The sequence below is a fragment of the Protopterus annectens genome, chromosome 4.part0 (assembly GCF_019279795.1).
Source record: "Protopterus annectens isolate FY-2018-M chromosome 4.part0, PAN1.0, whole genome shotgun sequence".
NCBI lineage: Eukaryota > Metazoa > Chordata > Ceratodontiformes > Protopteridae > Protopterus > Protopterus annectens.
This window is the reverse complement of record NC_056733.1, coordinates 5,182,503-5,194,965: the sequence shown is the minus strand read 5'-3', so window position 1 is coordinate 5,194,965 and position 12,463 is coordinate 5,182,503. Positions and strand designations below refer to the sequence as shown.

Here is a 12,463-nt window from a genome sequence, read left to right as displayed (position 1 = left end):
ACACAAGATAATTTGTATTAAGTAGAGTGGATGTACATTTTACTGATACATATCCTGGTTTCTTTATCAGACCACTTTCCATTATTCATGAGAGAGTATGTCGACAAGGAAAGGTATGAGAAAATTTGGAGTGTTAACCTGTAATGTTGTCAAGGGAAACAAAAGCATATGGGGTTGTTTTTGACCGTAGCAATCCGCTTTCCACACAAAAACAGAGTCAAATAACAAAATTAGGGGATAGGCACGTGGCCGTAGTTAGGGAGGGGTGAAAGAGGACCTCACCCATGACTGCTAGCTGTTGGAGATGTGATCAGCAGGTGCCAATGGTGCAGGAGTACAGTACAGACACCTCCTGTCACACCTGAAGTGCTAAACAGCTCACTGTATGATAGTTTATCTGTAGCAAGCTGCTTGTTACAGTTTCAGGGTAGATGACATTTATTTTTATTTTTTGGTCCTCAGTGTAAAGACCACATTGGGGTGGGGTGAGTACAAGACTCAAAAGTGCAGTATTGGCATTAGTTTATTAATGCTAATGCTGCATTTGCAGACATGTCTGAAGTGTTCAGTATGTGGCAGTTTAACTGTAGCAAGCTGCCTGTTACATTTGTAGCAAGAAGCAGCTAGCTACAGTTCCAGAATAGAACGACATTTTCTTTATTTGCTCCTCAAGCTCTCAGGATGGCAGGAGTCCAGTTTCAGCATATTTGTGGTTATGGCTGATATAGTGTAATTTGAGTGTAGAAAACTACTTGTGCTTGCTAATTTTTTTTTTTTTTTTTTGGGGGGGGGGGTAATCAAGAACAGTTTCTTTGAATCTCAAAGTTTAAAGGACGCCACATGGGGAAAAGCACAGGCTATCAGGTAAGTTCTGGTTAGGTATAAGGAAGTTCTAAGGAAATTTGTAGATGACAAAACACAGTACATTCAAGACTGGCTAGGTTACGGTACATGCAGAGCAACTGAAGGCACAGACCAAAGTGATTCAAAAGGAGGAAGGAGTTTACTAAAGTGTGATAGGTTACAAGGACTTCCAAGATGGCTGCACATGGAGTAACAGCTTAATTATAGCTCTTCCAGTGTGAAAACAGAAACTTAGCAGAGAAAGCCAGTGGGCTTAAATTTCTGGGAAAATTTCAGTAACTGGTTAGTAAGTACACTGATTGGATGCCAGGAAAAAAGAAATACAGAGGACTTGAAAACCAGCTACAAAAGGTGATGAAAAAACACTGACTGGAAAAAATACTGCAGCTGTTCAGCAAAAAGCAGTGCAATCTCTAGACATGACTTCCAGTAACCTAGAGGAAAGTATAGGGCAACTGCACACAGACCTGATTAAAGAGCTGTTTGAGTCTAATTATGGCAACTGCCAAAAAAGTAATTACTAGAAAATGGAAATCAAAGTCTAAACCAACTTTACTAGAAGTAACAAATATAATAACAGAGATGAAACAACTAGAATTGAGATCTTTAGAAAAGGGTAGGAGCAAATTACATAGGAAAAAAATGGGAATTGTGAGAACAGTACATGCAGAGGAGGAATAAGGTTTAAAAGAAGGCAGGATTTGAATGAGCTATGTAAATTTCGATGAACAATGATTGGACAGATAAGTGATGTATAATATTTGAAATACAATTGTGTCAACATGGTTTGTGATGTAAAATGTTTGGAACTGAAATTATGTCAGTATGGCTTGTTTTCATTTATATCAGTGTAAGATTGCCTATGTCATACCTGATAATTTAATAAAGATTTTTTTAAACAAGAAAGTACAATAACTTGCAAGGTAAACCAAGCTTGCAGAACTCAAACCTAGACTTTAATACCAAAGAGACAAAAGCATTTAGCTCTAGGGGTTAGACAGCAAAATAAGGTGAGATCACTATGGAAAGATTATAGATCAAATGAACAGAAAGATTGGTGAGAAACCTGGATATATACTGGGATGTTTTGTCCATGTTTATGAGCAACTATATAAAGTGCATGCAGACTCTGAGGGAAAGATAAATGAAATAAGGTATGTTCTACACAAGTTACCATTAAAAAGTTTAGATTAACAACAAGGGAACAGAATGAAAAAAGCTGCAGAGGGATAAGGTGGAAACAAAAGAGCAGTAAAACATCTGGGTTGGATGGTCTACCATTAGAAATACATGGGTTTTACTAAACTATATGTTAACTGGAAAGTCCCTGAATATTTGGAAACAGTACCATAACAGCTATTTACAAACCAGGCAAGGATACTCTATAGTCTTCATTTTAATGATCCTTGGGACCCCCATCAGCCTTCTTTTTGACGTCACCTTGCCATTTTCTTTCTGAACTGTTCCTTAGCAGATTTTTCATAGTGACATGAAAGGTTTGTAAAAACAAAAATGGAGCTTGATTTGAGGGGTAGTTTATTTGATAGTTAGGAGACTCTGAGATACAAAATAAAGGAATGTTGTGTAAAATCTTACCATAACCACAGATGTCCTTCTCTTCCATGTTGTAGTATTCTACTAGTTGGTTTTACCCTTCTTCCGATCAGGTTATCTGGCCAGGTTTCCAAAGATTTTCAGTCCCCCTTGGTGTGTCAGATGTCTGACAGGAATGTGGGCCATAAAGGTGACGTCTGCACGCACCAGCCCTCAGAACATAGATAGAAGCCCCATACAGAGCCAGTCCTAAAGGGCATAGCCTGTCCAGAAGCTGAGGAGAGCAACTGCAAGCATATGAGAGCATATGGTGGTGGTGGGGGGAAGAATACTGCAACATGGAAGAGGACAGACATCTATGGTTATAAGATTTTACATAACTTTCCTATGTCCTATTTCAATGTTGCAGTATTCTACTAATGGACGAGTACCAAAGCTCACTATTGACTGGGAGGTGGCCTGGATGAGGACTCCAGGAATCCATGCAGGATAGCCCTGCCCTTGTTGATATGGTCCAGTTTGTAGTGTCTGGTAAAGGTGTGTACAGAGGACCACGTAGCTGCCTCCAGAATGGAATTAGTGTCCGGGCCTTTAAAAAAAGGCTCCAGAAGAGGCCATAGCTCTTGTGGATTGGGCCCTGACATTGCTTAGCAAGATCTTCCTGTAGTAAGTGAGTAGCAAAAGGAAATAGTCTTGGAAATCCAGGATGAAATTGTCTGCTTGCCCACTGCTTTCCCCAGAGCCCTGGGGTGAAAGAAGACAAACAGTTGGTCTGATTTGCGAAAAGGCCTGGTTTTATGCAACTAAAACCTGAGTTGTCTGTGAAAGTCTAAGGAATGAAGGACTCTATCTCCCTGTGGGTTAGGGAAGAAGGTAGGCAGGTGGACAGCCTGATTCAAGGAAAGGTCGTTGACGACCTTGGGAGTGAAGGAAGGGTTTTGTCCTAAGGGTGACCATTATCCATATGAAAAACCAGAAAAGGGGGTGTAGCCATAAGGGCTTGAAGCTCTGAGACCCTTCTGGTCGATGTCAAAGCTACTAGCAGTACAGTTTATCCATTTGCAAAACTTTAAGGGGGCCTTGTCAGCTGGTTCGAAGGGCATCAGAGTGAGTTTTTCTAACACATAATTAAGGTCCCAGGGAGGAGGAGACGTTTTCCTGAGCAGTCTTAGGTGGAGAAAACCCTTGAGGAAAAGTTTGGCTGGGAGTCTGGATGCAAGTGGAGGGGGTCCATAGACAGGCAGGTGTGCTTTTAAAGAGGAGTAGGACAAACCTAACTGTAAGAGTTCATACAGGTAAGACAGAATCAGAGGAATATCGCTGTCCAGAGGATCCATCTGTCTTTTATGACACCAGATAGAAAACCTTTTCCATTTGGAGAGAGAGGATTTTCTTGTGTTGGGTTTCCTGGCCTCCTGCAGGACTGAAAGAACATACTCATTGTACACGTGTCTGAAGGGAATCAGAATCATATCTGCCATAGATTGGTGTGCGGAGACTGCCACTGTGGGTGTATCTGTTTCCCCTTGTGCTGTGTGAGTAGGTCCACTGAGGGGGGTAACTTGTGGTGACTGCCCTTGGACAGATGAAGTGGAGAGAACCCGTGCTGCTTTTGACAGTAGGGAGTCACCAGCAAGATTTTTGAGGAGTCCTGCTGAACTTTCAGTAGGAGAGACTGAATTAATGGGAAAGGGGGGAATGCATACAGGAATCTCCCTTTCATGATACTGAGAAGGTATCTGTTTGTAATGCCTTTGGGTCGTGTGTATTGGAGCAATAGCTCTGAAGTTGCCGGTTTGTGGAGGAGACGAACAGGTTATCTGTGGAATACCTCACCTGTGGAAAAGATATAGAAACATCTCTTGACAGCATCCATTCGTGGTTGTCTGATTTGGTTCTGCTCAGTGAATCTGCCTGTGAGTTGTGCTGGGACAGGATGTAGGCTGCTTGGAGGGTGATTCCCTGAGAGGTAGCCAGCTCCCATACCTGTACAGCTAGTCTGCATAGGAGGTAGGACTTCGTCCCTCCTTGCTTGTTGAGGTACCACATGACCGTGGTGTTGTCTGTGAGGATCTTTAGGAGGCTCTGCTGGAGGTAGGGTTGGAAGGCCTGCAGGGCGAGGAGAATTGCTCTCATTTCCCTGGCATTTATGTGCTCTTGTTTGTGTCTGTCTGCCCACAAACCTTGCATATCCCTGGATCGAGAGCTGCACTCCAGCCCAGATATGAGGCATCAGTGTGCATGGTCTGGGAGGGGGGAGGCATTTGTAGGGGTAGTCCCAGAGTTTGGGCTACCTGAGCCAGCCACCATTTCAATTCTTGGTGGAGACAGGGGAGGAGTGGGACCCTGAACTTGAGAGGGTGGGAGTGCGGGGTCCACACTGACTGAAGGTACCACTGAAATTTCCTCATGTGTTACCTCGCTAGGGGTAGCATGGGGATAGTGGCTGCCATGCACTCCAGGTAGTCTCAAGAATAGTCTTGCAGCCAGTTCTGATGAATGAAGGGCAGAGAAAAGGTGGTGGGAAAGAGATATCACTTTTCCCCCGGGAAGGGAGGCCATCATGATGTCTGTCCTGATTTAGCATCCCAGGACGACAATGCCCTGTGCTGGATCGAGTTGGGACTTTGGGAAATTTACCAGGAAACCTAGACTGCAGCAGGAGCAGGAGGTCTTTCATGTGACGAAGGAGGGTTTCTCTGTCTGCTGCCTGAATTAAGAGGTCATCTAGGTACGGGAATATTTGCATTCCCTTGGTCCTGCAGTAGGCAATCACTGGAGCCAGGCATTTTGTGAATACCCTTGGGGCAGTGGAAAGCCCAAAAGGCAAGGCACAGAACTGAAAGTGAGAACAGCCTGCTAGGAATCTGAGATATTTCCTGAAGGCGGGCTTTATGGGAATGTGGAGATAGGCCTCCTTTATGTCCAGGGTTGCCATGAAGGCCTGAGGAAGAATAAGGGGAAAGAGTGTAGGTAAGGTGAGCATCCTGAAGGAGGGGACCTTTAAGAAGAGGATGATGTGGGAGAGATCTAAGATAGGTCTCCATGATCCTTCCTTCCTGGCGGCCAGAAATATTCTGGAATAGAATCCTTTCCCTTGAGAATCAGGGAGTACTGATTCTATGGTGCCTTGAAGCAGCAGGTTAAGACCTGATGGAAAAGGGGCAGTTGAGATGCAGGAGGTTGTGGCATGGCCAGTCTTGGAGGAGGGGAGAGCCAAGACAAAGTAACCCTCCCCCAGGATGGACAAAACCCACTTGTCTGATGTCACGAGGGACCACATAGGGAGACGGTGAGAGAGGCGGGTGGAAAACGGAAGGGAGGGAGGTGGGGGAGGGGTTGTGGCAGGCAGTCAAGACACTGCCTGCCCTGTCAAGAAAGGGAGGCCTCTGGCTCGCAGGCTGAGGTGCCCTCGGCTGAGTGGGCTGTCTTCTGGGGTGGTCTTCTACACCTAGAAGAGGCTGAAGGCCTGGAGGTCTTGCTTATAAATTGTCTTTGTCGGGTCGTTCCTATGGAACTTAGGGACTGGAGAGACTAGGAGATGCTTGAGGTCCTGTAGTTCCTTCCCTTTTTGTTGCAGAGACTTAAAAAGGTCAGCCACTTCAGCACCAAAGAGTGCTGAGTAGTCAAGGAAGCGTCCAGGAGCTTGGCTCTGAAGTCATCAGGGAGGGGCTGCAGGCACAGCCAGGAATATCTCCTTAACACAGATGCTGATGCAGATGACCTGGCTGAGGCCAAAGCTGCATCGTATCCACATCTAAGGGAGTCCTTGCTCACCTGAGAGATGACCCCCTAGCAAGGAAGTCAGGGATACTTTAACAGCACAGTCAGGGATGTCATTCAACTCACTGGAGGCATTGTCCAGCAGAGCAAGAGAGTATTTTGCCATGTGAGACTGGTAATTTGTTGCCCTAAAAGCTAGGGTGGCAGAGGTGTAAATCTTCCTTCCCCACCTCTCCACAGCCTTGCTGTCCTTATCTGTAGGGAGGACAGTGGTGGTAGGAAGGATGCCCTGTCAGTAGAAATGGAGATAGTGAAAGGGTCTGCTGGAAGGTACTTGAGCAAGAATTTATCTGAGTCAGAGACCCTCTATAATCTATCCGCCTCACAAGGGGCAGGTGGTTGGGAATCTGGATTAATGGATGCCGTAGCAAATGCATCCAGAAAAGCAGGATGAACAGGTGGAATTGGGTTAGGAGATTCCATCTGTATGAGACTATAAAATCTCTTCTGTGCCTCAGTCATGTCTGAGCATTCCCACTTGAAGTGGTCTCTCATCAAGTTAACAGTGTCCCCGAAGGTTAAGTCTTCCACTGGGGAATCTGGCTCTGCAGAGGCTTCCTCAGGAGATTCATACTCCAGGGGGATGCGATCTGGGAAGAGTAGGATAGGGAGTTCTCAGAGACAGACAACTCCTCCTCTGCTGGCTGACTCTCAGTCCTTTCGGGGATGGAAGGTCTGGAACTGAGAAGAGGTGGAACAGCAGGAGCAGTTTCAGTGGAAGGCGTAAAGGCCATGAAGACATTGTATAACCTTTGGCTAAAGGCCTGCCAATCGAGTAAGCTTTTGGGCGCTGGAGAAAGATGACTGGTCTTTTGTTTCTTTTTAGAAGGCCTAGCGGGGGTCTGGCTGGCAGTAGGCCTAGGAGTAATTGGTGGGATGGCAGAGGCAGAGTCTGAAGCACCCATTGAAGGCACTGCCCCCCCCCAACCAGGATGTGGATCCGGTGCTGGTATGTCCTCCCAGGATGTGTCGTCTGGTCTAGATTGTGCGTCCTCCTGTAAGGTACCCGCTGTATCTGCTGTGGTGGATGCCGGGTCCTCAACCAAGCTAACAATGGCTACAGGCTGAGGAGTGGCAGAGGGAGGTGCAGTGGAAGTAGTAGGCCGCATGGAGTTGGCCCTCTTCCTTGCCAGTTCAGATTGGGCATCGCAGCCAGTCTCCATACCTAGCATAATCTGTCTTAAACGCTGATTCTCAAGGTACAAATTAAGTGCTTTTGAATGGCTATGAAGGGTCTTGGGGAAATTAGAAGTTATGTCCTTACCATAACGTTCCATGTGGAGTGTTCATCTCGCCTTTATAGGTTCATAGGTTTATACTAGGCTATCTGCCCTAAGGCATTTATAAGCCTAGCCCAAATTTTTGTGGCTTACGCCACCCCTTATATGAAAAAATAGTGTGCCCATTAGTTTGTTGTGCCTCTGTCCAGCAGTGACACAGAGATGATTCCCGGGGTAAACCTACGATCTCCCATCCACAGGTCTAGATTTCTCTTGAACAGAGTCAGCGAGGTGCTCTGCCTCACATGGACCGGGATTTTATTCCACAGCATAGGGAGTCTCTGAGTGATAAATCTATCCCTCCAGCACGTCCTATTTATATCCGTGCTAAGGTTTAAGTCGCTTGCTCTAGTGGTTTTGGTGGATTTGGATTTTTGAGGTGGAGCATGTCCATTAATTCCGGGTTGGACATGGCCTTGTATGTCAGGCACATGTCACCTCTGAGCAGACGGTATGCGACTGAATAGAGCTGGAGTTTCTTCAATCTGGCAGCATATGACAGATTTTGGAGTCCCTTTATCCTTTTGGTGAGGAACTTTTGGGGTCTCTCCAATTGCTGCAGATGTCGGGTGAGATACATCCCGAATGGGGCATTGTACTCGATCATTGGTCTGATAAGTGAAGAGTACAGGGGAACAATGACCTCACTAGATCTGGATGTTTGTTCTTTGTTCTTACACCTGGGTTCGGAGCCGATCCTCGGCTCCGTGTCGGCCGCTTGCAAGCTCTGCATCGAGAAGAAGCTCGAGACCAACCTAACTCCCACAATCCCCCTCTGCCTTTACCTCAGATCTAGTTTGCAAGCAAACCAGCAGTCAGAGAGAGAACACACTCATGCAAAAAATACAAAAATAGAAGAACACTTGTATCTATTTATATACCCCTGTACATCATATATATATATATATATATATATATATATATATATATATATATATATATATATATATATATATATATATATATCAGACCAGGCACCAAACTGAACGTTCTTCCTGAGGGTGGGAGGGTGGGAATGTAAGAACAAAGGCGAGATGAACACTCCACATGGAACGTTATGGTAAGGACATAACTTCTAAATGTGTGTGTGTTCGATCTCGCCGTTTGTTCTTACACCTGGGTAGCGTCCCTAGCTCCATGTTCCTGAGGAACTCACGGGAGAACGTTCTTGAGCACAGTGGAACCAAAGGTTGCCCTGTCCCTAGAAACCCTGTCTACCTTGTAATGAGAAATGAATGTATGTGGTTTAGACCAAGTGGCAGCTGCACAAATAGTGTCTAATGGTAAGCGAGCTGCATGAGCCAGGGATGTAGAAACTGACCTTGTAGAGTGCCCCTTGGGTTTGACAGGTAAAGTTTGTTCTGAAGAATCATAAACAAACACAATGCAATCAGTTAGCCATTTGGAAAGGGTCCGTTTAGTAACTGCTATACCTTTCTTGCTGTCAGCAAAAGCTACAAAAAGTTGATCAGATTTCCTATGATCCTTTGTTCTATCCAAGTAAAATCTAAGTTGTCTATGCACATCCAACTTGTGTAACATATACTCCAGCTTATTGGAGTGATTTTTGAAAAAGGTAGGCAATTCAATGGATTGATTAATGTTATTAACAGAGCAAACTTTGGGGAGAAAGGATGGATTAGTACGAAGAGATACTCTGTCAGAGTGAAAGATCAGATAAGGGTGTTTAATGGAAAGAGCCTGAAGCTCAGATACTCGCCTAGCGGATGTTATGGCTACCAAAAAGAGGGTCTTCCACGACAAATACTTCAATGGACAAGAGGAGGCTGGCTCAAATGGAGGTAACATCAATTTAGATAATAACAGGTTTAGATTCCAAGGAGATGTAGGAGTTCTAACTGGCGGTCTAATATGGAAAGATCCTTTTAAAAAGGCCTTACAAAGTCTGTGAGACATAATAGGTGCCCCACATTCTTCCACATGAAAGTTGGATATGGCAGCCAATTGTACTCTTAAAGTGGCAGGAGAAGCTCCTTGGTGGAACAATTCTGTTAAAAACTCCAAGATCTTGTTTAAAGGAGCTGTAACAGGGTCCAAATACTGTGTATTTGCCCAGAACGCAAAACGCTTCCATTTACTAGTGTAGGTCTTTGTAGTGGAAGCTTTATGAGAAGCCACTAGTATATCCTGAACTGCAGGTAAAAGAAGATCAGACCTGGCTAAGTAGGGAAGTGGAGCAGCCAAGCTGCTAGATGGATTGACTCTAGCGAGGGGTGGGGAGCCCCTGACGAGTGGGTCAGCAGATCTGGCTCCGGGTCCAGGATCCAGGGTCCCCGAATGCAGTGTGCCAGAAGGAAGGGGAACCAAATTTGACGAGGCCAGAACGGAGCAATGAGGATTATCGTCCTTTGCAAGTTGTTGGCTTTCTGTAGAAACTTTGCAATCAGGGGAAAGGGAGGAAAAGCGTATAAACATATGGTCTGTTACCCATTAAATATTATTATTAGTTATTGTAACTTTATATTCATGCACCCTAAGTATAGGGAATGGAATTTTATTGTATTCCCAATAATTTATACTCAGGGTATGCTTATGTCATCTACTTCTGAAGGAGCTCATTTAGCTATAGATAATAATCTAAAGTACTGGTATCAGCTGATATCTGATAATAAAGTTAAAAATCTAGATTTCTTAAAACAAGAATTTGATCTAAGAGAAACTTGCTGGTTAGAGGTTCAGATCTTTAGACAACATCTCATTGATAGAATAGATCTAATGTCTATAACAGTTAAAGAATCTATTCCAAAACTGATTGATTACTTGATAATAAATTTACAGCATAAAGTTTCTGATAAAGGTAAACTTTTATGTATATATGAAATACCTTTATCAGACAAGAAACTTTTACAATGTAGATTCATACTGGAATTATTTCACCTCTATTAATGGGGACCCACCAACTCAACAAGATAAACAATATATATTGGAATCTGCTTATAGAACTACATCTTCCATTGTCTGGAGACTTTATACATGGAAATTTTTACATAGATCTTTTATACACCTTTGATGATGAATAAAATTAATAATAAAGATAATCTATGTAAGAGATGTAATGTAGAAATTAATGCTGACTGGGCTCATATGTTTTATGACTGTATGAAGTTGAAAGAATACTGGAAGTCAATTAATGAATTTTTGCAGGCTCTTCTTACAGATAATTTCATTATTTCTAAGTCTCTTATATTATACAACACACCTGTACCTCAATGTGTTAAAAAGATTAAGCTTCCCTTGTTATGGTCTATCCTAGCAGTGGCTAGGAAAATAATAACTAGAAATTGGATTTCAGATACACCTCCTTCGTTCAATGAATTTAAAAATGTTATGAATATAATGTGTCATATGGAAATAAGCACAATTAGAATGAGAACAACTAGAAAAACATCACATTATATTGTATGGGATAATTTACAAAATTTGTTAAAAAAATTCTAATTTCAATAGCACACTATTTTAGTTTAATTAATTGATCTGATTGTAGTGGATGTCTTTGTAAATACTTTAGTTGTTTTGTTGAATATTATAATAATACCTATTTTTAATTATTTGTATAAAATTGTTATGATATTTCTCTTATATGTTAAAACAATAAACTTGTTTTGAAAAAAAAAATATCTCTTTGCTCATTAACGCTTGCAACTTAGATGCTCTCTTGCCTGAGTGATAGCAAGCAGAAGTGCAGTTTTCTAGGACAAATATTAAAGGGATACAGTGGCAGCTGGTTTAAAGGTTATATGATCTATTCCACCAAAAGGTTGATGTCACAAGGAAGAGCAACGCTTTCCCTAGGTGCTTTCAAGTGTAGAAACTGACTGCAATAATACTAAAGGGAGTTTATGTTGAGAAGTCCGACTTCAGTGAGGTACATTCCCAGCTCTGTATTAAACAGCTCAGACAGGTACTGCAGATTCTCAGACACTGAGACCAAGAAGTTATCTTGAGTCTTCTTATGGCAAGATAGAGCATCCTTTTCTATTTGGCAAGGTAAGATTTCCTATTAGATGGATTCTAAGAACAACAATAATATTCAGCATATCCATTGTAAATTGATTCCAGAAGAAGTCACATTACCCATTCTGCTAGCTGTAGGGTCTTCAGACTTGGGTGTACAAGGGGACCTGTCCTAGATTAGGAAGCTTTGCAATCTGAGAAAAGTTTCATTTTGGACATCTGTATGAAGAGGCAAAGCTAATGCAGCCCAGGGACAAAAAAGTGTGGTATTAGCAACACTCTTGGTCCCTTCTCCATTACATTTTGGTTCACCCTGGGGAGAAGCAGGGATCAGAGGGAATGCATATTAAGCAACCAACCTGCTCATTTAGAAGAGAATGCATCAACTGTCCAAGCTTCTTTCCTGGTTCCCTGGAATAAAATTTTCATAACTGTTCATTGCCTGGAAAAACAAAAAAAATCTTTCTGGAACACCCCACCTGTGGACAATCGGTAGGAACACAGCTCTCTGCAACTTCAAGTTGTACAATGTGTTATCTGTGCAGACGGTCAGTCACTGAATTTAGATAGAATGGGATGGGGATGCCTACTGCTTTTAGACATCTCTGACTGTAGAACTATTTTCTAAGTAGTCACCGCTGACCTGCATAAGAAGCAAGACTTAGTGGATCCCAGTTTATGTACAAGACTGTCCAAACTAAATAGGCCACCTGAGCAAATAAATAGTGGATCCTCATGACTGGATGTTGTGGGGAAATGTATCATTAGGATTGTGGAAGACACAATCTAGTACCCTCAAAAACTCCATGGCTGTCAGTAGACTCTTCAAGGATATTTCCTTGAAGTACTGGGTTAGGACTTGCAGCTTGTCCCACAGGGAAAAAAGTCTTCTCGTTGCTAGCATGTAAGAGGGTCCCCTAAAAAATTAACTTTCTTGCACAGTGTTAGGTTTGACTAGGAAAGGCTGTATAGGAACTGTAAAGAGTGAAACTGGATCACTGAAATGT

At 43.0% G+C, this 12,463-nt stretch overlaps 1 protein-coding gene across 1 annotated transcript in view; it reads right to left on the bottom strand.

Moving 5' to 3' along the window:
- Positions 1-12,463, bottom strand: part of SUZ12 (SUZ12 polycomb repressive complex 2 subunit) — a 2,970,550-nt gene that overhangs the window by 89,447 nt on the left and 2,868,640 nt on the right. The gene's annotated exons all lie outside the window — the stretch shown is intronic.